Source organism: Humulus lupulus, chromosome 1 (genome assembly GCF_963169125.1).
Source record: "Humulus lupulus chromosome 1, drHumLupu1.1, whole genome shotgun sequence".
In the NCBI taxonomy this organism is placed as follows: Eukaryota; Viridiplantae; Streptophyta; class Magnoliopsida; order Rosales; family Cannabaceae; genus Humulus; species Humulus lupulus.
Window position 1 is genome coordinate 170,957,257 of NC_084793.1, and position 23,536 is coordinate 170,980,792.

Consider the following 23,536-nt stretch of genomic DNA (forward strand, 5'->3'; position numbering starts at 1 on the left):
AAAACACTTTTAATACTAACCAAACCCAAAACCATTTCCCGGGACCAATCCCGCACTCCTAGGACCTCTAAATCCATAAAGCAAAGTATCGGAACCATCCCCCGAGTCCCCGGGCAAAAGCCCTAAAAACCAGAATTTTTGCCTGCCAAAATGGCCTAGGGCCGCGACACTCCCCTCAAGGGTCGCGGCACCCAGCAGCCTGACCTCCTCCTGAAGCAACCTCACGCCGCGGCGCCCAAGAACAGGGCCGCGGCGCTCATACGCGAACCCAGATTTTCTGGGTTTTCTCTTGCGTTTTTCCCGAGCTAAAACAATCCCAAATCACCCTAAACCAATACCTAAACCCCAAAATCAATTTCAAACATCAAATGAACCATCCAACAACTCATAAACTCTAGATTCAAGCTCAAAACACAAACATACCCAACAATCCACCCTTAGATTGCAAAAATCAGCAACTTCAAACTCAAACATTAAAACTTAACTCAAGCTATAGATTTCACAATTCAAAACAGAAATCAAACTTAATTGCTCATAAAATCCATACCTCAAGTGGAGAGAATCCACCATACAAGCTCCCTTGATTCACCTCCTAAGCTCCCACTTCAGCCCATTTTCCTCTTCTTCTTCTTCTTCTCATTGCCCTAACTCTCCTTCTCTTTATTTTAGCAAAGCCATCATATAACCCAAATGCCCAACCGTGACCCACTAAAACCCAGCTGAGAATTGCCTATTACCCTTGCCAAATGACCATTTTACCCTTTCCTACTAATCCTCCTTAGCTAAACCTCAAAGGGCACTTAAGTCTTTACACTTCATTTCAATTCTATCACTTTTTACCTTAAAACTTGTTACCCACAGCAGTAACTAATGGTTACCCAGGTTACTAAATCTCCAATAACCATTACCCGCTAAATCTTAACTTAACCATAAAATTCCCGAGGTACCCCTAGGCTCCTCCCGAGCCGGGTACAACATCCCGTTGTGACTTTTAGACTAATTGGCTCACTAGGACCGTCTCGATGCGTGCATCCTGATAATAACACCACATTCACATGGCACCATTCACATAGTACAATTATCACAGATATGCCCTAAGATGGCCAGATTACAATCATGCTCATTATAAGACAATCAAGTCTACATGCATACTAATTCACATAGTCATGCATCTCAATTAATCAAATAGTCATACAACGTGCAATCAATCATAATCATGCATTAAACTTATTAAAGTCACACATAAATCCCATCATGCCCTCCAGGCATACTGCTCCAGGCCCTTAGCCTTAACACTGAATTTGGGTCGTTACAGGACTCATCATATCAGGAAGATCCTATAAAGGACCCTCTATCAGGAGGATCCTAAAAAGGACCCTCTAACAGGAGAATCCTAAAAAGGACCCTCTATCAGGAGGATCCTAAAAAGAACCCCTTGTATCAGGGCCTTAAACGAATTCATATGCATGGTGAACCTTAACAAACAGGGAGGAGACCTTGCAAGGCATCTCCTGAAGTTCACAAGGATTAGCTACCCTTATGAACATCAAGGAGGCCAAAAGGTCCAATAAGCCTAGAGCGGCCACCAAGCCATCTAGCCAAAAAGGGTCCTAAAAGAGGCCCTTGCAAAAATAGTACTATGAATAATGACGAGAAGGATGCTTCTCGCGAAAAATAATAAGCGCGCGTAAAAATATATAAAATGATAGCTAGAACCCAATGGGTCAATATATCCTTATAAAAGTAATCAAGAGGCACCAAAAAAAGACCCATTGAACCCTTTCACACGGGCTCCAAAGGACCTCTAGCCTGTTAAATAAAAGTAGGGAACCTACCAAACCCCATCATATGGGCACAAAAAGACCTCAAACATAGAGGAAAAAGAGATGAATAACCGCATATGTATATATTAAAAAAGAGTCTTAGTAACATGGCAAGATAAAAAAAAATTATTACAAGCACGACAAGGCTCAAATGAGCATACACCCACAGCAGGCTAACTGGCAAAAATTATGAAATAACGATCTCAGGGCCTCCTGCCCCGGGCGTTCCACCCAGTCGCCTGGGCAACGATGTGCTCGCCAAAGGAGGAGAAATCAAAGTTTGGATCCTGCCTCCATACACCATAGAGGGCGCGCTCTATAGACCTATACTCAATGGTTGCCCTGTCCGCCTCTAAGAAGGCAACCCTCTCCTACGACGCAACTACATCAACCTTAGCAACCTCAAGTTCAGCCTCTAGGGAAGCGACCCTCTCCTGCGACACAGCCGCGATAGCCTTGGCACCCTGGAGTTCACCCTCTAGGCTGGTGATCCTTTCCTGCAGCATCATGGCCTTGACAAACGCCTTCTTCTTCCTTTTTAACGAGGCAGAAATTTTTGCCCGGGCATTTTCTAGTCTAGACTTGGTTTCATCAAGCTCTCTCTCGAGCTCCTGGACCCGGGCCGAAAGACGATCCCTCTTGGTACTCGACGCGGAAAGGTTGTGAGCCGAGTCGGCAAACCGCTGAGCCACGATATAGGCCTGCACAACAAAAAATAACAACAACAATGATAAGTAACAAAAAAAGAAAAGAAATAATAATAAGGCCGACACAAGATGCATGAACTCACCCAAGCAGTAATGCGCGTCAGAGTCTCCCCAAGGTCCGACATGGCGAAACTCCCAAGACCACTCCAATCAGCTTTGGGGAGGTCTGAGGCGATTTGGACATACCGCTGCCCGTAAGAGGTCGCCATGAGACCCACCTAGGGCACCCCTTCCGAGTCAAGGGTACCTGGCTGGGTAAGGACAGACGACCCGCTCGCTGAAACAGGAGGGGGCTCAGGAAAATTGGAAAAATGAGCCCCACGTAGATCAGGAGGGGGTGCAGGAAGATCGGGAAAGTAAGCCCCCGATGGACCGGGGTTGAGGTGAGCCTGAGGAAAAGCGTCAAAGTCCGCGGGGTCGGGGCAAACAAAATGCCCCGGTATGGCCTGCTGACCTTGAGATTGGGAAGCCATGTCCGGGTTGAAAGAGACAAAGGGAGGACATCCCCCGGGGGACGAGGATAGCTGGTAAGGTTGCCCGTGTCCAAAGGAGACACCCTCCGGCACATCCTCAGCCTCACCTTCACCCGGACAAGGCTCAGCCGAGGCAGCCCTCATCCTCTTTGACCCAAGAATAGTTCACAACAGCCTGGGATCTAAACCGGGGACAGCCTGTGAAGGTTAAGATTTTCCACAGTGAATAGGTATGCAGTCTTTTTCACAGCGGGGTCAGCGTTGATAAGATCGTTCACGGCGTTCGCTTTCGACCCAACAACTATAGGTATGGCAAACTGCTTTGCACGATCCACACCATTGTCGACACAAACATAAGTTATAAAATAATAAGTGTCAACAAAAAAAAAAAGAGAAGAAAAGGTGGCTCGAGGTACTTACTGGGAGAGGAACAGAAGTGCTCACGAACAGAAAGAGGGCCTTTCACAAAGAAAAAGTCCTGCTTCTAGGACCCCGGGTTGGACACTACGCCATCTATCAAGGGGACTTCATTATTGGCTTTGTGCAGGATATAGAAGCCCTTGGATTTGGGAGAGGGCATGAGATTGTACAGGAAGTGCACCTCTAGGGTCGTAGGAGCACGTTCGAAAAGTTCCATAAACATAATGAAGAGGCAGCTCAAGGTCATCCAACTGTTGGGTGCCAGGTGAAGTGGAGCGAGGTCAAAATAGTTGAGAATCGAAACAAAGAACGGGTGTAATGGGATGGTACCACCCACCTTCAGGATATGCTCGCTAAGGGCCACGAAGCCAGGATCAGGGCAGTTGGCCCGGCACTTGTTCGAAGGGGTGTATAGTGCATACTCCGGGGGAACATGGTAGTGCTCTACAATTTCCCTCAATTTATTTTCAAACACGTGGGACACCAGGTTGGATGCCAATAGGGGGGCTTCGTCCCGTTCATTAATGGACCCCTATCGCCATCCTCCCTTCGGCATATCTGCAAAACCAAAAGAAAAAGGTGAGGAAGAGACAGAACACTTGACCCTCCATTTTCTCTTCCTAGCAAGAGTCTTCCACCGGGGCACTGGCTGCGGAAGCGCTAAGCTAGGGAAGATCGAAAATAAGGGCTGAAGAGAAGCAGAAGCGGCCCCATGACAGTCATCAGGCCAGGATGGGCTAGAAGGTTCAGGCGGAAGATGTCCCTCCATAAGCTCCAACTCCCCCTGCAAATCTAAAAGGGTCACCCTAAGGCTCGCTACATGGTCACTAAGGTCAGGAGGGAAAGGTGCTCTGTCTCCCCTCAACACCGAGTCAATTTCGCTCTCTACCACCCAAAATTTACACCTAAGTTTAGCCATGTGCTCAAGATGATGAATATGGGCCCGCCTTAAGGTGTCATGGTCTTGGTAAGGGTTTTCCTCAAGGGACTCTGAGTCTGAAGACAAGTCAACAAACTCAACCCCCGGAGGAATGCCGAACGGACCGTCACTTGCCATGAGACCTCATCCCGAAAGCAAAAAGGGTTCACGTATAAATGAGAGGATTGCTACAAAACACAAAGGAATGGGCTCAAAACTTATAGGAACAAACACTCTAAATGACCCGCTACGGGGTGTGAATAAAGGGGCATGCCTCAAGACGGGCTTAGGCCAAAGTACCCAATTCCGAGTGGTTCTAATGTGGATCCAATAAACATAAGGGAAAAAGAGAATATACCTCAAGCAGGAAAAATGAGACGCTGTCGTGGTCAAAAGGAGGTTGGGGGCCAAAAGTACCGTCATGGTCAAAAAGAGACAAATGGTCGAAAGTACGCGTCTGCAAAAATAAACAAAAAAGATGTGTTAGCCTCCAAATATATGAAGGGATATACACATACCAAAAATTAGCTCAAATATATATTTAAAAAAAAGGGAGAAAACTATATCAAAAGTGAGGTTGTGGGGGACTGAACCCCTTACCTCTTGAAAGGAGCAAGGATCTAAATGCCACTAAGCTAAGGAGATGAAGTGTAAATAATAGGCTTGGCATGGGGGCCTATTTATAAGAATTAAAGAGAAGAGTCTACCAGAGCACCAAAAGGTCCTCTCCTAGACTGGGGGCAAGTGTGAGCACCGTAAATTTGACATGATCCTGAAAGACCCAGGCCTCACGCAAGGCCTTCGCGAGATTGACCTGTCTCACCCCACGCGAGGGTCAAGCTCACTTCGCCTTGCTTACCTCACTGAAGGTCCTATGGAGCCATGAACCATCGTCTCGCGAAGCCTCACAGGCGTGCCCACCAGCTGCGCGCGCATCTCGCCCAGTCTTGTGAGGTCACCAAGGCGTGCCCACCTGCCGCGCCACCAAGGCCCCGCGAGGGGGTGTCTCGCACACCAGGGGCACACCAGTAAGGGGCCTCGTAAGGGAGGCCTCGCGCTAGTAGAGCCATGCCATCAAGGGTCCTCGCGAGGGTGATCTCGCACACCAAGGGCGCACCACCAAGGGCCTCGCGAGGGAGGTCCCGCGCCACGGGAGCTGCGCCATTCAAGGGGCCTCGTGAGGGAGGCCTCGCGCCAGGGGAGCCGTGCCACCAAGGCCCCGCGAGGGGGTGCCTCGCACCAGGTGTGTCGCGCCATCAAGGGGCCTCACGAGGGAGGCCTCACGCTAGGGGAGCCACGCCACCAAGGCCCCGCGAGGGGGTGTCTCGTGCACCAGGGGCGCACCACCAAGGGCCTCGCGAAGGAGGCCTTGCGCCACGGGAGCTGTGCCATCCAAGGGCCTCGCGAGGGAGGCCTCGCGCTAGGGGAGTCGCGCCACCAAGGGCGTCGCAAGGGAGGCCTTGCGCCACAAGAGTCGCGCCTCCAAGGGCCTCGCGAGGGGGCATCTCGCCTCGCACACCTAGACATCTGGCGAGGCCACGTCGTCTCGCACACCTATCACCTATGTTCATGGGTGGCCTTGAGGTGCTTCGGGCATCTCGCGCCAAGGATCCGAGAGCCCCACCTCGCGCCACGAACCTTACATGCATCAAGTGTCTCACTCCCTATACCTCGATGCGGTATCTTTTACGAAGACCTATGGAGACCCTAATGCTTAGAGGCTCCAGTATGAGTCGAAAGGATCGTACTAGTACGATATTGTACAGGGTACGACCTGTAGGACCCCGTATGCTCGATCCAAATACTCATGCCAGACAAGTAGTGGGAGTACTAGGAGAGAGGGCATGGCCTGTGTGTCTAGGGCCAGATGTTAGAGTTGGCACCACCACCACCTGTACCACTATGCCTGGCACCACTCCTCTGACATTCGTACGAATCAAGTAGTGGAGACATCCTCATGGTACCTGGCCATGTACTGGAACCAACACCACTACCCCTGATACCACTCTCCTGACAGTGTACTTGTGTACCACCTGGTCCCCTGGACCACAATGTATCCAGGGCCATTAGAGCCCATTATAAAATTAACCCCACTTCCACATGGAATGGGGTTGGAAAAAACACCGTAGCATTACACCATAAGAAATACAAATTCAGTTCACCATTTTTCTTGTGCAAATGTTCTTTGAGTTTCCAATTAGATCTTTAAAGTTTTTCTCTTGATAATCTCTACGTTTCTATTTTTCTAACTTAACTTGGTTGACGAGTTCTCACCGTCAATAGTAATATCTTTCATTGAACAGCTGCCTAAATTCTTTCCAGTCCATCACAGCTATATCTCGTGTCTGGGAAAACTATTTCCAACCACGTCCAGGCATCATCCCGTAATACATATGTCGCACAGATCACCCTGTCGTGAATTACCAGCCCCATACTGTCAAGAATGGAACTGATCATGCCCATCCATTGCTCAGGTCCGAATGGATCTAGGCCTCCCTTGAAGACTGGAGGGTAATACTCCTGGAATCTTCCACAGAGAAATTCCCATCTTCTCTCAACCTTAGGCTGAGCCAATGCTGGTGCCACTCTCGGCACAACAAAGGAAGGGATGCTCCCCAACAGATTCTGCTGTTGCTTCAAACACCTAATCTCTTCCTCATGCCTCTGCAATCTTGATTACAAATCTATAAACATCTGCTGAAAATTCATAGGAGCAGATGAAGAACTAATACCCTGGCTGTAACTCTCAGCCTCTGAATAACCACCACCAGGCCTCATTATCTTCCTTGGCTATAAACCCGTTGATTGAATCTGCAGTCAATAACTCGACCCATTAATCATGATGAGCATATCAAGAGTTTTCCCCACGGGATCAATCTTACCACAATACATTCACAAATCACTGTAGTCCTAAAAACATGCCCATGGCATTCATACATCAATCATAATCCTTGCTCTTCCAACATTCATACCATGCCTCCAACTCCAGCATGTAAATATCACAATTAAATATTCATGGAGCAGGTAATTATATAATCACATCCATATATATATATATATTCACGGAGCATATAATCATATAGTCAAGAGCCAGGCTCTATCAGAATCACATGCTCCCTAATACAATGTGCAGGTAAAGCATTTACATTCTATTTAAGCAGTTAAGTACATAACTACAAAAATAGTAACCATTCCTTGAGTGAAGCTATCTTCAGTGACGAGTGTACATGCCCAGCTTGTCTTCAGGAACCATAAACCTTGGCTCGCTCTGATACCAAGTTGTAACACCCTAAACTCTAGGGACCGTTACGGTGTGCCTTGTAAACAGTGCTAAACTCGCTAATCGAGTCATTTGACCAAAATCGTGTAATTAAGTGTGATTAGCAGTTTAGGGATTAAAAATTTTGGTTAAGATATAACGTCTCATGAGAACGTTTGTTGTATACATTAGGATCCCAAAAATATAATTTAAAGATCTATTACAAGAAAATATTTACAACAGGCTGATCTAAGCGACAAAACAAGGTTTAACCCTAGTACCTCTTTCAACCCTCGGCCGTGGCAGTCGAGCAGTCGCATATGTACACATCATCACCTAAGCTCTCCAGCTCAAGGATGGTCCAACTTTCTTTTGCCTTTACCTGCACCACATAGCACCCGTGAGCCGAAGCCCAACAAGAAAACTCAATATGCTCATGAACAGTAATAACATGTCATCAAATCATAAGGCATACACCTAGCAGATATAGCCCTAATCATGCAGGCAAATGAGCTCACGCAATGTTGAGTATAACACATCAACCGATGATCATAATAATCATCCAGGGCTTTTAGCCCAAAATAGAAGATTGAAAGTTGTAAAAATCACTAAGGTGGGTTCCGTTCCCTTTAGCCATGTGACGATAGGGTCACTGGGGCATAATACCATCTATGACATCATACAGATATAGGGAGCTCTTGGTCCCATCACAAACATATAACCGGGTGCAGTTTTCTTACCTTTAGATTTCGCTAGCTTTGTTCAATTTGATCCTTAAGCACGATCCCGTCCGATCCCTAGTGTACACCTAGTCACAGCCATAGATCAAAATCATCACCAAACCTCAAACCCAAAATGTAGCCTCAGGACCAATCCCGAGCCCTCGGGAAGCCCTAATTCCACCAAACAGGGTGGTGGAATCAAACCCCAAAACCCCAGGCAAAAACCCTTGAAAATTACCCAAAAACCCTTTTCTGGAAACAGGGTAGCGCTACAGTGCCCTAAGGAGAACACTATAGCGCTACAAACAGAGCCAAAAGGCTCAGGAACTTCAGGGCCTAGCGTTGTAGTGCTAGTCACAACACAACCCTGCACAACATTTTCTCCTTCAAATTTCCCGAGCCAAACCTTCTCAAAACTCAACCAAACCTTAACCAAACTTCAAAAAAAGTCTCCCAACATCCTTAACTCATCCCATAAGTCCCAACCACACAAAAATCAATCACATGCACTCCAAATTACAAGATTCACCATGGTCGATCCTAGAGCTCAAAATCTCATCAAAACCACATAATTCAAAAAACTTAAACCAGAGTTTCTTACCTTTGATGGATGAGCTCAACTTAGGTTATCCTCCACACTAGCTTGGCCTTCACCTCCTCAAAGCTTCAGCCTCAACTCCCAAAAATTCCCCACCAAAACTCAGCTCAAAATCCACAACAATACCAATAACTAGAAACTGAAAAGCTACCTTGAACCTTACCTCAAATGTTGAGTATCCCCTGCCAATTCCTCAAACCAGAGAAGGGATCCTAGCCTCAAGCTCTTTACCAAACACTTCCTGAGTTTTAGCTCCAAGAAACCTCAAGAAATGGAGAAGAGACCTCCAACCGAGTGAGAGAGAGATAGACTCCTAATTCCCTTTTTTTTTTTCCTTTTCTTTTCTTTCCTTCAGACTCCCAACTCTTTGTACATAATCCACTAAGACATAAAACTTAGTAATACTTATCCCTTATAAGCCAAATGACCAATTTTCCCTCCCCTTTATCTCTAAGCCTTTAAATCAACCTAGCGGCATTTCGGTCATTTCACCCAATTCCCGCTAATTCCTCGAATGTCTCTAATATTTCCCGCTTTCTTCCTGACACCTAACTAATCACCAGCTATATTCCTCAATATCAAAATAAACTCCAATATATTCTCTAAATTCCCAGAAATACCCCCAGGCTCGTCTCGAGCCGGGTATAAATCCCCGCCATGAATTTTTCGCTGAACTGCTCACTAGGATCGTCTCGAGTCACAGATTACAAATATATCCACATAATAATGTGGTCTCGACAATTTATCACATATATACACAGTTATGCCCTCAACGGGCCAAAATTACGATTATGCCATTCTAACCTAACCAGGGCCTACATGCATACTAATACACATAGTCATGCATCTCAGATATTCAAATAATCATATAACATACTGTTATTCATTAAATCACAGATAATCTAGTTATGCCCTCCCGGCACACTAATCAAGGCCCTTAAGCACTATTAACAAATTTAGGTTGTTACAACTATCCCCTCCTAATGAGAATTTCGTCCTCGAAATATACTCGAATAACTCGGGATACTGATCCTGCATCGCTGTCTCAAGCTCCCAGGTCGCCTCCTCAACCCTACTATTCCTCCACAATACTTTAACAAGAGGAATCGTCTTATTCCATAGTACTTTATCTTTTCGACCCAAGATCTGAACCGGTTGCTCCTCATAAGCCAAATCTGTCTGCAACTCTAAGTCTTCATACCTCAACATATGAGTCGCATCTGAAACGTACTTCCGGAGCATAGAAACATGGAATATGTCATGGACTCATGACAATGACGGTGGCAAGGCTAACCTGTAAGCCAACTGACCGATCCTTTCCAAGATCTCAAAAGGTCCAATGAACCTAGGGCTAAGCTTTCCCTTCTTTCCAAATCTCCTCACCCTTCGTAATGGTGAAACTCGAAGAAACACGTGGTCCCCAACCTGGAACTCCACGTCCCTACGCTTGGGATCAACGTAGCTTTTCTGTCTGCTCTGTGAGGCGAGCATCCTAGCTCGGATGTTCTCTATAGCTTCACTTGTAACGCCTTGGATAGCCAAGACTGCTACACTGTGTATTTATAAAGGTGTGAGACTTGCTAATTAAGCCGTTTAATCAAAATGTGTTATTAGTTAAAGTGTTCTAGGGCTAAAAGACATTTTGGCCTCAAAAGATACATTTTATAAGTTATAAATAATTTACAGAAGGGATCCCCAGAAGTATAAAGTTTAAAAGCCAGTTTACAAAATTCAACAGTTAAGAGTAAACATTAGCCATACTAAGGCAAAATACAAAGTGTTGGTCCTCTCGTCCCTGTAATTTCCTCAACCGTGGCGGCTGAGCGGCTTGACATGTACATTCACCCTGCAGAGCTCTCCAGTCAGGGTTGATCAATCTTGCTCTTGCCTTTACCTGCACCACGCAGCACCCGTGAGCCGAGGCCCAGCAAGAAAACAACATACACAGCATATACAATATTATCAAACAAATATTCTAATAAGCATGTTCAGATGTTCAATCCATAGCATATAAGCATACTTCAAGGTACAAATAACCTCATCAATACTTAGATTATTCAGCAAACTCTTTAATCACATCCATAGCCAAATATAATAATCAATTAAGTCAAATACTAGGGCTGACACCTTAGGACGCACCCTCTGTTTAACCCACTGACTTCGGCCCGCTTAAACCGAGCTCAGTGCATAATAACCTGTCCTCGGATACCAGTGTCTGAGCCGTGCCAATTGCACAAGTTATCCGTGGCACGCTTAGGCCGTTGGTTTACAGTTTGCATGGCATAATACCATTCTTTCAATCATATATATCAGGGAGCCCTTAGTCCTGCTCAAATATTCAACCGGGTGTAGTTTTCTTACCTCTGGCTTCTAGATATACTAGTTACGGGCGATACTCCTTGAGTGCGATTCGATCGCTGAGTCCTAGCTTAGCACCTAGTCACAACCATGATGAGGGATACCATTAAAATTTTTAAATGAGTTTCTAAACCAAGTTCTAGTCCCCGGAACATTGAACTTCACCAAATATGGTAAAAGATTCAATCCTGAGCACCCTAAGTTAAATTCCCAAGCCTAAAATCTCAAAATCCCTTAAGGGCCCCGGCATAGGCCATCCATGTTGCGGCATGCCCCAAATAGAGCCCTCCTAAGGCACAAAAACAGGTAAGGGCCGCGACATTGCTAGGACCATGCCGCGACCCGCCCTCCTTCCTCAGCATGCATCAGCTTCGAAGGGCCGCGGCTCACCAAGAACTATGCTGCGGCCCGACCCTTCGAACCCAGAAAAACCCACTATTTTCAACCTCTAAACCTCACTTTTGGCCATCCCAAAGCTCCCAACTCAAAATCAATTAATAACAACATCATTAGAATGATTTAAACAACACAATTCCACCAAAAATCCAGCCCAACACTCACCAAAATCCCAATTCCAATTTCTGAGATTTCAAACCTAAAATATCAAAACCAGCCATGGAAATACTAAAATTCAACCATCAAACTTTGAATTGAAACTTACCTCAGCTGTAGAATTGTTCCTCCAAGAATCCCTTGACCTATCTTCAAAGTTTCAAGCCTCAAACTCCACCTTGAGTATCAAAATCACAACTATTAAAAACTCAGCCATTTTTCTTAAAGTTCCTAACCACAGAACGAAAATCAATGCTTACCTTGGCTCTAATTCAGTCCTTGATTAGTTCCTTGAGCTAATCCTCTAGCTCAGCCCTTCAATTCCACCAAGTTTCAGTTATTTCCCCTTGAAAATCAGGGGTTTTCCTTTGCTAAGAGAGAGAAGAGAGAGAAGGAGAGAAAGGTCGGTTTAAACTTGTGTCTACTGTTTTCTAACATATTCCTTAAGTCTATCCTTAAGTTATCAGGCTAATCCCAAAGCTCGGGGTACCGAAAACGTCCCCAAGGGAAAAATAGTAAAATTCCCCAGTATTCCCGCTTAAACATCCTAACCCCAAATATATCTCCAATTGTTTATTTTCATAACCTGATAGTCTAAATCACTACCCGATACCTAAAATATCCCTGACTTGTCCAAAGTCAATCATAATGCCCCGTTGTGACTTTTCCCGCTATCTAGCCCTAGGATCGCCTCGAGTCGCCGGCTGCAGATCTATCCACATAATAATGTGGTTCTCACATTTATCACATATATATATATATCATATTATCATCAATTATCATACAAACATTATTAATCATATAATTTCACATTTAAATCACATTAAATCAATCATTGCCCTCCTGGCACACTAATCAAGACCCTTAAGCCTCATTAGCGAATTTGGGTCGTTACATTACTTGTCCTCTGAACCATATCTGGCCCCAAATACTTTTTCTCACCCATCTCATCCCAATGAATGGGTGATCCACACTTCCTCCCATATAACATCTCATAGGGAGCCACTCCAATCGTTGATTGGTAACTATTATTATATGAAAATTCTATCAACGGGAGATACTTACTCCATGATCCCTCAAAGTCAATCACACATGCTCTGAGCATATCCTCCGACACCTGAATCGTCCTCTCAGACTTTCCGTCAGTCTGAGGATGAAAGGCTCTGCTGAACTTCAACTGAGTCCCCATAGCCTTCTGCAAACCACCCCAAAAATTGGAAGTAAAGATAGGATCCCGGTCAGACACTATAGACTTAGGAACCCCATGGAGACGTACGATCTCCCTCACATACAACTCAGCATACTGATCCACAGTACATGTCGAACTCACTGGAAGAAAGTGGGCTGACTTGGTGTATCTGTCCACTATCACCCACACCGAGTCATGAAGTCCTACAGTTCTGGGTAAACCTCCCACAAAATCCATCGTAATATCCTCCCATTTCCACTCAAGAATACCCAAAGGCTGAAGCAACCCTGCTGGTCGCTGATGCTCAGCTTTCACCTGCTGACAGGTTAAGCATCTGGCTACATACTCCACCACATCCTTCTTCATCCCGAGCCACCAATATAACGTCTGTAGATCCTGGTACATCTTCGTGGTACCCGGATGAAGTGAGTACGGCGTCGTATGAGACTCATCTAGTATCTTTCGTCTGATCCCCTCATCAGCTGGAACACAAATCCATCCCTGGTACCGAAGCAAACCAACCTCAGAAATAGAATAGTCCTTAACTACTCCCGCTAAGACATTCTCTCTAACCTCTTGTAACTGAGCATCTACCAATTGCTCTTCTCTAATCCGCTCTAGCAGAGTCGACTGCAGAGTAATATTGGCCAACCGGCTTACCACCAATTCTATCCCCACTCTGACCATCTCATCAGCTAACTCCCTCGAGATCTAGGTGGAACTATATAACTGATCTGGGCCTCTCCGGCTCAATGCATCCGCTACTACATTGGATTTCCCCGGATGGTAAAGAATATCACAATAATAGTCTTTTACCAACTCAAGCCAACGCCTCTGTCTCATCTTCAGGTCCTTCTGTGTAAAGAAATACTTCAAACTCTTATGATCAGTGTATACCTCACACTTCTCCCCATACAGATAATGTTGCCAAATCTTCAGTGCGAAAACCACCGCTGCTAGCTCCAAGTCATGGGTGGGATACCTCTGCTCATACTCCTTCAGCTGTCGTGATGCATAAGCTATGACCTTCTCATTCTGCATCAACACACAGCCTAAACCTAACCTCGATGCGTCGCAATAGACAACAAACTTCCCTTCCCCCGAAGGAAGACTCAGCACAGGGGCGGAAATAAGCCATCGCTTCAACTCTTGGAAATTGTCCTCACACTTGTCTGACCAGATAAACTTCAAATTCTTCCGTGTCAATTCTGTCATCGGTGCCGCTATCTTCGAGAAGCCCTCTACAAACCATCTATAATAACCCACTAGACCAAGAAAACTCCGCACCTCCGAGGCGTTCCTTGGCCTCGGCCAATCCCTAACTGCCTCTACCTTAGATGGATCCACCTTAATCCCATATGCACCCACGATATGTCCAAGGAATGTCACTTCTGGTAACCAAAATTCACATTTCTTAAACTTGGCGTACAATTGATGCTCCCTTAATATCTGCAGAACCCGTCGAAGATAAATCTCGTGCTCTGCCTCTGAACTGGAGTACACTAAAATGTCGTTGATGAAGACAATAACAAACTGATCTAGAAAGTCCTTGAACACTCTGTTCATTAGGTCCATAAAGGCTGCTAGGGCATTGGTCAAACCAAATGACATGACAAGAAACTCATAGTGCCCGTACCTCATTCAGGAGGCCGTCTTCGGTATGTCCTCGTCCTTGATACTCAGGTGGTGATAACCAGATCAAAGATCAATCTTTGAGAACACCGTCTTACCCTGCAGATGATCGAACAAGTCATTAATCCTTGGTAGGGGCACTTATTCTTGATAGTCAACTTGTTCAATTCCCTGTAGTCTATACACATCCTCAAAGTCCCATCCTTCTTCTTCACAAACAAAACTGGAGCACCCCATGGCGAGTAACTAGGTCTGATAAACCCCAAATCCAGAAGCTCCTGCAACTGTATCTTCAATTCTTTCAGTTCTGCTGGTGCCATTCTATATGGTTCCCTCGACACTGGCTCTGTCCCTGGCACCAACTCAATGACAAACTGAATCTCTCTACGCGGCGGCAACCTTGACAAGTCCTGAGGGAACACATCCAAGAACTCGTAAACCAATCTGGTCTCTTCCGGTCCTACTGGTGAAACCCTGGTGGTATCCACCACACTAGCTAGGAAACCTATACATCCTCCCTGTAATAGGTCCCTAGTTCTCAACGCTGAAATTCTAGGTATGCGGGGTCCATGCACCGCTCCCACAAAAACGAAGGGATCCTTGCCCTCTGGCTCAAAATTCACCATCTTCTTCCTGCAGTCAATAGTAGCTCCATATATAACCAGCCAATCCATACCTAAAATCACATCAAAGTCCTCCATACTCAAACTCAATCAGGTCTATTGACAACTCTCTACCGTCAACTATCACTGGCAGTGGTCTAATCCACCTCCTAGATACTGCCAGTTCCCCTGTAGGAAAAATAGTTCCAAACCCTGAAGTACAATACTCACTAGGTCTACGCAATCTATCAATCACCTTACTAGAAACAAACGAATGTGTAGCACCAGAGTCAATCAATACAGTAAAAGGAGAGCCAGCGCTAGAAAGCTGACCTGTCACTAGTGAGGGACTAGCCTCGGCCTCTGCCTGCGTCAAGGTGAACACTAGAGCTGGAGTCAAGCTGTCCACCTTCCCCGCATCTCTCTTCTTCACTATCGGGCAGTCTTTCTTGAGGTGTCCCACCACCCCACACACGTAACAGGCCTAAGCCCGAAACTCCCCCGGATGGCGTCTTCTGCACCTCGTGCACTCAGGGTAAGTCCTCCATGTATCACCGCCTCCCTGACGACCACCCTGAGTACCCTGACCTCTCCTACCAGGACTAGGAGTAGTCGATGCATCAGGGGTCTTCCTCTTTAATTCACTGGGGCCTCCGTCCCTACCAGAACCAGAATATGGAGGCACCGCCCTGCGACCCTCCCGTCTTGCTGCACTCTCTCTCCATATCTTATTTTCTGCTTCCTCAGCGGTAAGAGCCTTCTCTACATCCTGGGCATAAGTTTACCCTCCAGGCACTGTTGTAATTCTCACATCTCGGGCTATCATAGCATTAAGCCCTCTAATAAATTTGTCCTGCCTAGCTACATCAGTAGGCACAAGATCTGGTGCGAATTTCGCAAGCCTATCAAACTTTAGGGCATATTCCGTAACTTTCATGCTGCCCTGAACCAGCCCCACGAACTCATTTATCTTCGCTACCCTGATGGCAACATTATAATATTTCTGACTAAATAGATCCTTGAATCCTTCCCAAGTCAAAGCAGTAACATCTCTGGTCTGTGATGCCACCTCCCACCAGATTCGGGCATCCTCTCTCAGCATATATGTGGCCCAGGCCACTCTATCATGCCCCTCTACCCTCATAAAAGTCCAGAATGGTAGTAATCATGGTCATCCACTGTTCAGCTTTTAGTGGATCAGGTCCTCCCTCAAAGATCGGGGGCTGCTGTTTCCCGAGCCGCTCATTCAACGACTCCCATCTATTCCCAACCTCTACTGGCTGTACAATAGGTACCACTGCAGGTGGCACAATGGGGGCAACACTCCCTGATGGAGCCTACTGCCACAAAATTCGGATTTGCTCATCTTGGCTCTGTAGTCGTGCTTGCATATCAGTCATAAGCTGTTGCCAGTTCTCAGGGACTGGCGGAGGGGTCTGGCCCTGGTCATCATCTCTTGTCCCAGACCAATTGCTGGCTAGTCTTGTAGATTTTCTTAGACGCATAATTATCCAAGTCAATCTGCAATCAACGACTCGTCAATTAGACTATGATGACAGGGTAATAATCCTTTCATGATCCACCATTAGCACTCCAAACATTCACAAGCAATCAAGAAATAACAATTTATCCAAATGTTCATCCACATGCATAGCAGTGCTAATAAGCACGCCTCAATATCATCATGCAATAGTCAGGGGCCAAGCCCTATCAGTATCTCATGCTCCCTATTAATCAAGCAAATATCAACAATCATATCTCATTCAGATCATCTAAGCACATAGTCATGTATACACAATTACCAAACCCTGAGTTGAGCTTGTCTTTCGCGGCGAATGTACATGTCCAGCCAGTCTTCAGGAACCCTTAAACCTAGGAAGCTCTGATACCAAGTTGTAACGCCTTGGGTAGCCAAGACCGTTACACTGTGTGTTTATAAAGGTGCAAGACTTGCTAATCATGTCATTTAGTTAGAAACGTGTTATTGAAACTATAGTTGAACTAGGGTTAAAAGATTTTGGTCTCAAAAGCTTCATCTCTTATAAATAAAGATTTTCTTTTTACATGGGATCCCAAAAGTAATAAGTTTATGATCGTTTACAAAAGATTTAAGATTTAAATACAGTTGCTAGCAACTCTAAGGCAAAACAGAAAAATAGGCTTTTCTTGTCTTGTTCCACTACTCGGCCGTGGCGGCCGATCAGCTGACTATGTACATTCAGCCCCGCAGCTCTCCACCTCAGGATTGGTCCAACTTTCCTTTGCCCTTACTTGCACCACGTAGCACCCGTGAGCCAAGGCCCAGCAAGAAAACACAACAGCAGAGCATAATCATCAAACAAATAACCAGATAACCCATGCAGTATAATCATATACTCAACATTCCAAACATTCACGTTATTCAAGTATTCAGCATGCCAAGTATATTATTTCATAGCAGTAATCAATTCACATATGATAACTAGGGTTAGCGCCCTTACGACGCACCCTCTATTTATCCCACTGACTCCGGCCCGCTTAAACCGAGCTCAGTGAATATTAAGCTGTCCTCAGCTACCAGTGGCCGAGCCGCGCCCTGTGCGCAAGTATTAGTTACGGCACCCTTAGGCCATTTATCACATGTCCCATGGCATAATACCATCTATGACATCATACAGATATAGGGAGCTCTTGTCCCATCACAAACATATAACTGGGTGCAGTTTTCTTACCTTTAGATTTCACTAGCTTTGTTCAATTTGATCCTCAAGCACGATCCCGTCCGAGCCCTAGCGTACACCTAGTCACAGCCATAGATCAAAATCATGACCAAAACTCGAACCCAAAACCTAGCCTCGGGACCAATCCCAACCAAACAGGGTGGTGGAATCAAACCCCGAACCCCCAGGCAAAAACCCTTGAAAATAACCCAAAAACCCCTTTCTGGAAACATGGTAGTGCTACAATGCCCTAAGGAGAGCACTATAGCACTACAAACAGAGCCAAAATGCTCAGGAACTTCAGGGCCTAGCGCTACAGCGCCCAGTGACTAGCGCTGTAGCTCTAGTCACAGCACAGCCCTGCACAACATTTTCTCCTTCAAATTTTCTCGAGCCAAACCTTCTCAAAACTCAACCAAACCTTAACCAAACTTCAAAACAAGTCTCCCAACATCCTCAACTCATCCCATAAGTTCCAACAACACAAAACTCAATCACATGCACTCCAAATCACAAGATTCACCATGGCTGATCCTAGAGCTCAAAATCTCAGCAAAACCACAGAATTCACAAAACTTAAACCAGAGTTTCTTACCTTTGATTAATGAGCTCAACTTAGGTTATCCTCCACACTAGCTTGGCCTTCACCTCCTCAAAGCTTCAGCCTCAACTCCCTAAAATTCCCCAACGAAACTCAGCTCAAAATCCACAACAATACCAAGAACTAGAAACTAAAAAGCTACCTTGAACCTTACCTCAAATGGTGAGTATCCCCTGCCAATTCCTCAAACCAGAGTAGGGATCCTAGCCTCAAGCTCTTGCCCAAACTCTTCCTGAGTTTTAGTTCTAAGAAACCTCTAGAAATGGAGAAGAGACCTCCAACTGAGTGAGAGAGAGATAGACGCCTAATTCCCTTTTTTTTTTTCCTTTTCTTTTCTTTCCTTCAGACTCCCAGCTCTTTCTACACAATCCACTAAGACATAAAACTTAATAATACTTATCCCTTATAAACCAAATGACCAATTTGCCCTCCCCTTTATCGCTAAGCCTTTAAATCAACCTAGCGGCATTTCGGTCATTTCACCCAATTCCCGCTAATTCCTCGAATGTCTCTAATATTCACCGCTTACTTCCTGACACCTAACTAATCACTAGCTATATTCCTCAATATCAAAATAAACTCCAATATATTCTCTAAATTTCCAGAAATACCCCCAGGCTGGTCCTGAATCGGGTATAAATCCCCACCATGTCTTTTTCGCTGAACCGCTCACTAGGATCGTCTCGAGTCACAGATTACAAATATATCCACATAATAATGTGGTCTTGACAATTTATCACATATATACACAGTTATGCACTCAATGGGCCAAAATTACGATTATGCCCTTCTAACCTAATCAGGGCCTACATGCATACTAATACACATAGTCATGCATCTCAGATATTCAAATAATCGTATAACATGCTTTTAATCATTAAATCACATATAATCCAGTTATGCCCTCTCGACACACTAATCAAGTCCCTTAAGCCCTATTAGCAAATTTAGGTTGTTACAGTAGCGCCCCATACTGGGCGCTGTAGCGTTACCTCCAGCCAGACACTGCCCAGAAAATTCTTCCTTCGATTCCACCATTTCTAACCCAAAGAAAAAGCTTCCAAACATCAAATTAAGTCCCAAATGAACCCAAATACCACCTTCACATGTCCTAGGCACCACAACCCCAAGAACCCTAACCAAAACTCCAATCAATTCCCAACTTTCCAACTCAAAAACCAACTGAAACTTAACTAAGAAACAGAGCAAAAACAAGAGTTCTAATGGCTAAAAACTCACCTCAATCTCAGCAACACACCCTCTTCAATGGTGGAGCATAACCCTAGCTTATCACAGCTTGGTTCCTTGGCTTGATTCCTCAAAAAGGAGCTTGAAAATTCAAAGAGAAATGAGGGAGAAAACCATTGGGAGAGAAGGGAAGCAACACTCTGTTTTTAACAAGTTATACAGCCTTAATGGCTGATATAAATCTCCAAGGGTGAAAAGACCTAAATGCCCTCAAGTCTAAAATAAAACCTTAACAGCCACCAAGGGCAAAACCGTCCTTTCACACCTATTTCGTTAATCATAATTAAAGCCCTCCAATTCCCGATATTCTAAATATTCTCACATACCAATAAATCATATCCCGTTACCCTTTAATTCCCGGTAATTTTCTAATCATTAAAATCACCCCGAGACTCACCCCGAGCCTCAAACTTAAACCCGTTATGACCAGACCGAACACTTGCATTTCATGACCGTCGCATGCTGAAAATCTCGAACAAATCCACATATAATGTGGTACCATTCATAACTCACCCACAGGCCAAATTTCCAAAATGCCCTTATAATTATAAATACACCCATATGCATGCATTTATCATCATATAATAATATAATTCACGTAAACATGCATATGATCACTTAATAACATAATAAATCAATTATGGCCCTCCGACCTCCTACTCAAGGTCCTAAACCTTATTAGGAAATTCGGGGCATTACAGTGGAAGATGGAAACCTATTTTTTTTTTATTATGCCTCTTCTTCTCATTGCTCAAAATTAACATATCATTAACATATAAACATGCCAAGGTGGCATATCCATCACAAGTCTTAGATTATAAGCACTTGTCTGTATTATTGTGTCTAAACCCATCTGAAATTATGGCTTTATAAAACTTCTCATGCCATTGTTTCGGTGCTTGTTTTAATCCATACAATGATTTAACAAGCCTACACAATTTTTGTTCATTTACTCTTAGAACAAAACCCTCCGATTGTTCCATACATATCTCCTCATTGAGATTTCCATTTAGGAATGTTGTTGTGACATCTATTTGATGAATATAAATTTTATATACTGATGATAAGGCAAATAAAACTCTTATTATGGTTGTTTTGACAACTGGTACATATGTGTCAAAATAATCAATTCTTTCCTTTTGTTTAAACTATTTGGCTACCAATTCAGCCTTAACATTTACAATTGTACTCATGTATTTAACAATAAACTCCAACTCATATAAAAATTGTAGCAAGAATTTCTCAATCAAATTCTTAAAATCTACACTATTATTAAGGAATTTGATGATACCTTTCACTATTAGAATATCTATTACATAACTCATTAGCCAATAACCCAATTTGATTATCCAAATTTCTCAAAGATGAAACTTGGCTTTGAAGAAATGCGTCATTTTTATCCATAAACTCCATCATCAATACCTCCAATGAACTTGATTGAGCCTCTTGAGGAGGTTCCTCTTCCATGATTACTTCTTGAAAATCTTCCGAATTCTCCTCATTTTGTCATTGAGTGAAAGTGTCAAAAGTTGGCTTCATATGGTTAAGATTGTTCTCCAAAACTTGGTTGATCATTGAACAATTCCAATTCCACCATTCATTGTATTCTGCCATCTCTTCCAACATCCAATAGGCCTCATCGACGGATACTTGGTAGAAATTGGTGGCACCACCTCCTCTTTCTACCCATTCTCTTGTTGTGACATTCAACTCATTAAGGAAGATCTCTAATTGACACTCTTTGGACAAACCATGATATGAGAACCTCATTAGCAAAGATTTGTATCTCCACCATGCCTTGTATAAATGCTCCAAGTCGTGTTGAACAAAATGCATGAAGACTTGACGATGAGACATCTTAAGTACCTAGGAAGCAAATCAAACCAACAAAACGTAAAAAGGAACAAATTAAAAACAAAAGACCAGTTGATTTTAACACACAAAATCTCACTAAACTCAATCCCCAGCAACGATGCCAAATACTTGTTGTGATATAATTTGATCAATAATGTGCAAGTGTACACTGTCTACAAGTAATATAATGATAAGTGAGTAACGTCTCCACATTGATTGAATTAGCAACAAATTAGACAAAATCAACACTTAACAATTTGGGTAAAACAAAGGATGATACTTTGATTTAGACTAAAAACTAAGAAATAAACCAAATAAAATAAAGAAAAAAAATGAGCAATGTAATGATGAGCTAGAATTATTAAATCCTCCTAGAATGAAAATTCAATATAATGTCATAGATGAATGCATTAACTATTAAACTTTGTCAACTGAAAATTTAGAAATGAGCATATGATTTTTCCAAACCTATATGTTATGGGTTCTCAATGCTAAATTAGACATATTCCCATGCAAATATAGAATTAAGAACACTAATTATGCACCAAATTTCCAATGGGTCATACAAGGTAAATAATATATCCCTATACCATCTACAAATCACACTTATCCAAGGTGATATTCATGCATTATTCAAGTATTTCCACTAATCCTAATTTTACCAAAATTAAGACTAGCTATGAAACCTACAATTGTTGATCAAGCAAAAGTAAGTATACAATATTGAGCATCACTTGAATGAATAAAACTTTAAAATATTCATAAAACATCAATTAAATCCACAATCCAAGTTCATCAATAACTCTAGCTACAAGAAAATTAGTTCATACTCAAAAACACAAAAATACCCAAAATCAACACATCCATGAGTTTACAAATAGAGAGAAATACAAAAAGAGTAAAGGGTAAAGAGGAAACTATGTAGATGGATCCTCCTTCCTTGTCATTCTCTACTTCTTCTCCTTCTTTCTTTTCTTCTTCTTCGTTCTCCTTTTTGGGTATGTTTTCTCTCTAGTTTCAGCTCTAGAAATCTCTCTCTATCACTAAAATGGTGGCTGCCTTCTTTTTAATGATGCTAGGGTACCAATATTTTCATAATTAGAAAGCCCACATCATTTTTCTCTATTTTTTGGCCCAATCCTTTTTTCTCTTTTTTAATCTTCTAGAAAATGCTCCAAACTTCAACATCTTTGCATCTGATTTTTCACCACCCCATCACTCCTTGCCAACTCAATTAATGACATGTCAAGTGTCTCATCTTCATATGCTGAAATCACCCACTTGAATCCTAATGAAAATGCTCTAGCAAAATTTCCTTTGTTACAACATAAATTAAAATTTCAGCACAAACAAAACAACTTAGAAATCAATTTTCTTTTCATCTTTTTCCTTGGATAATTCATTCATAAATTCATTATTTCCCTACTTTTAGCTCTTAAAACCTAACAAGGCACCATAAACCCACAAACAACACAAAAATGAAAAGAAATTAACTAAAAATAACAACAAAAAGCAAACATCACACTTCCTAATTCTATATTTATAAGCTTAAAAGTATAAAAATAAATCTTTATTCAAGAGTTATAAGAATATAATCCCAATTTGTATCTTCATCTTTAGTTGATGAAGGCCGTAGATCCACATTTAAATCTAGGTCACACCTATCCAAGTAGAAGTTTCTTTGGTCTCCCATGGTTATATGTTCAACACAAACCAAATCTTGAAGTAAGAATTTGAGAGTTGTAGAAGATGAACAAAATTTTCTCATTTTTGATTATGCAAAACACAAAAGAGAAAGTATTTGGTTAGAGATTTTTATTGTTAGAAATTTATGGCTTACACACTATAAATCAACAGTGAATAATAACAATAAACTTAAT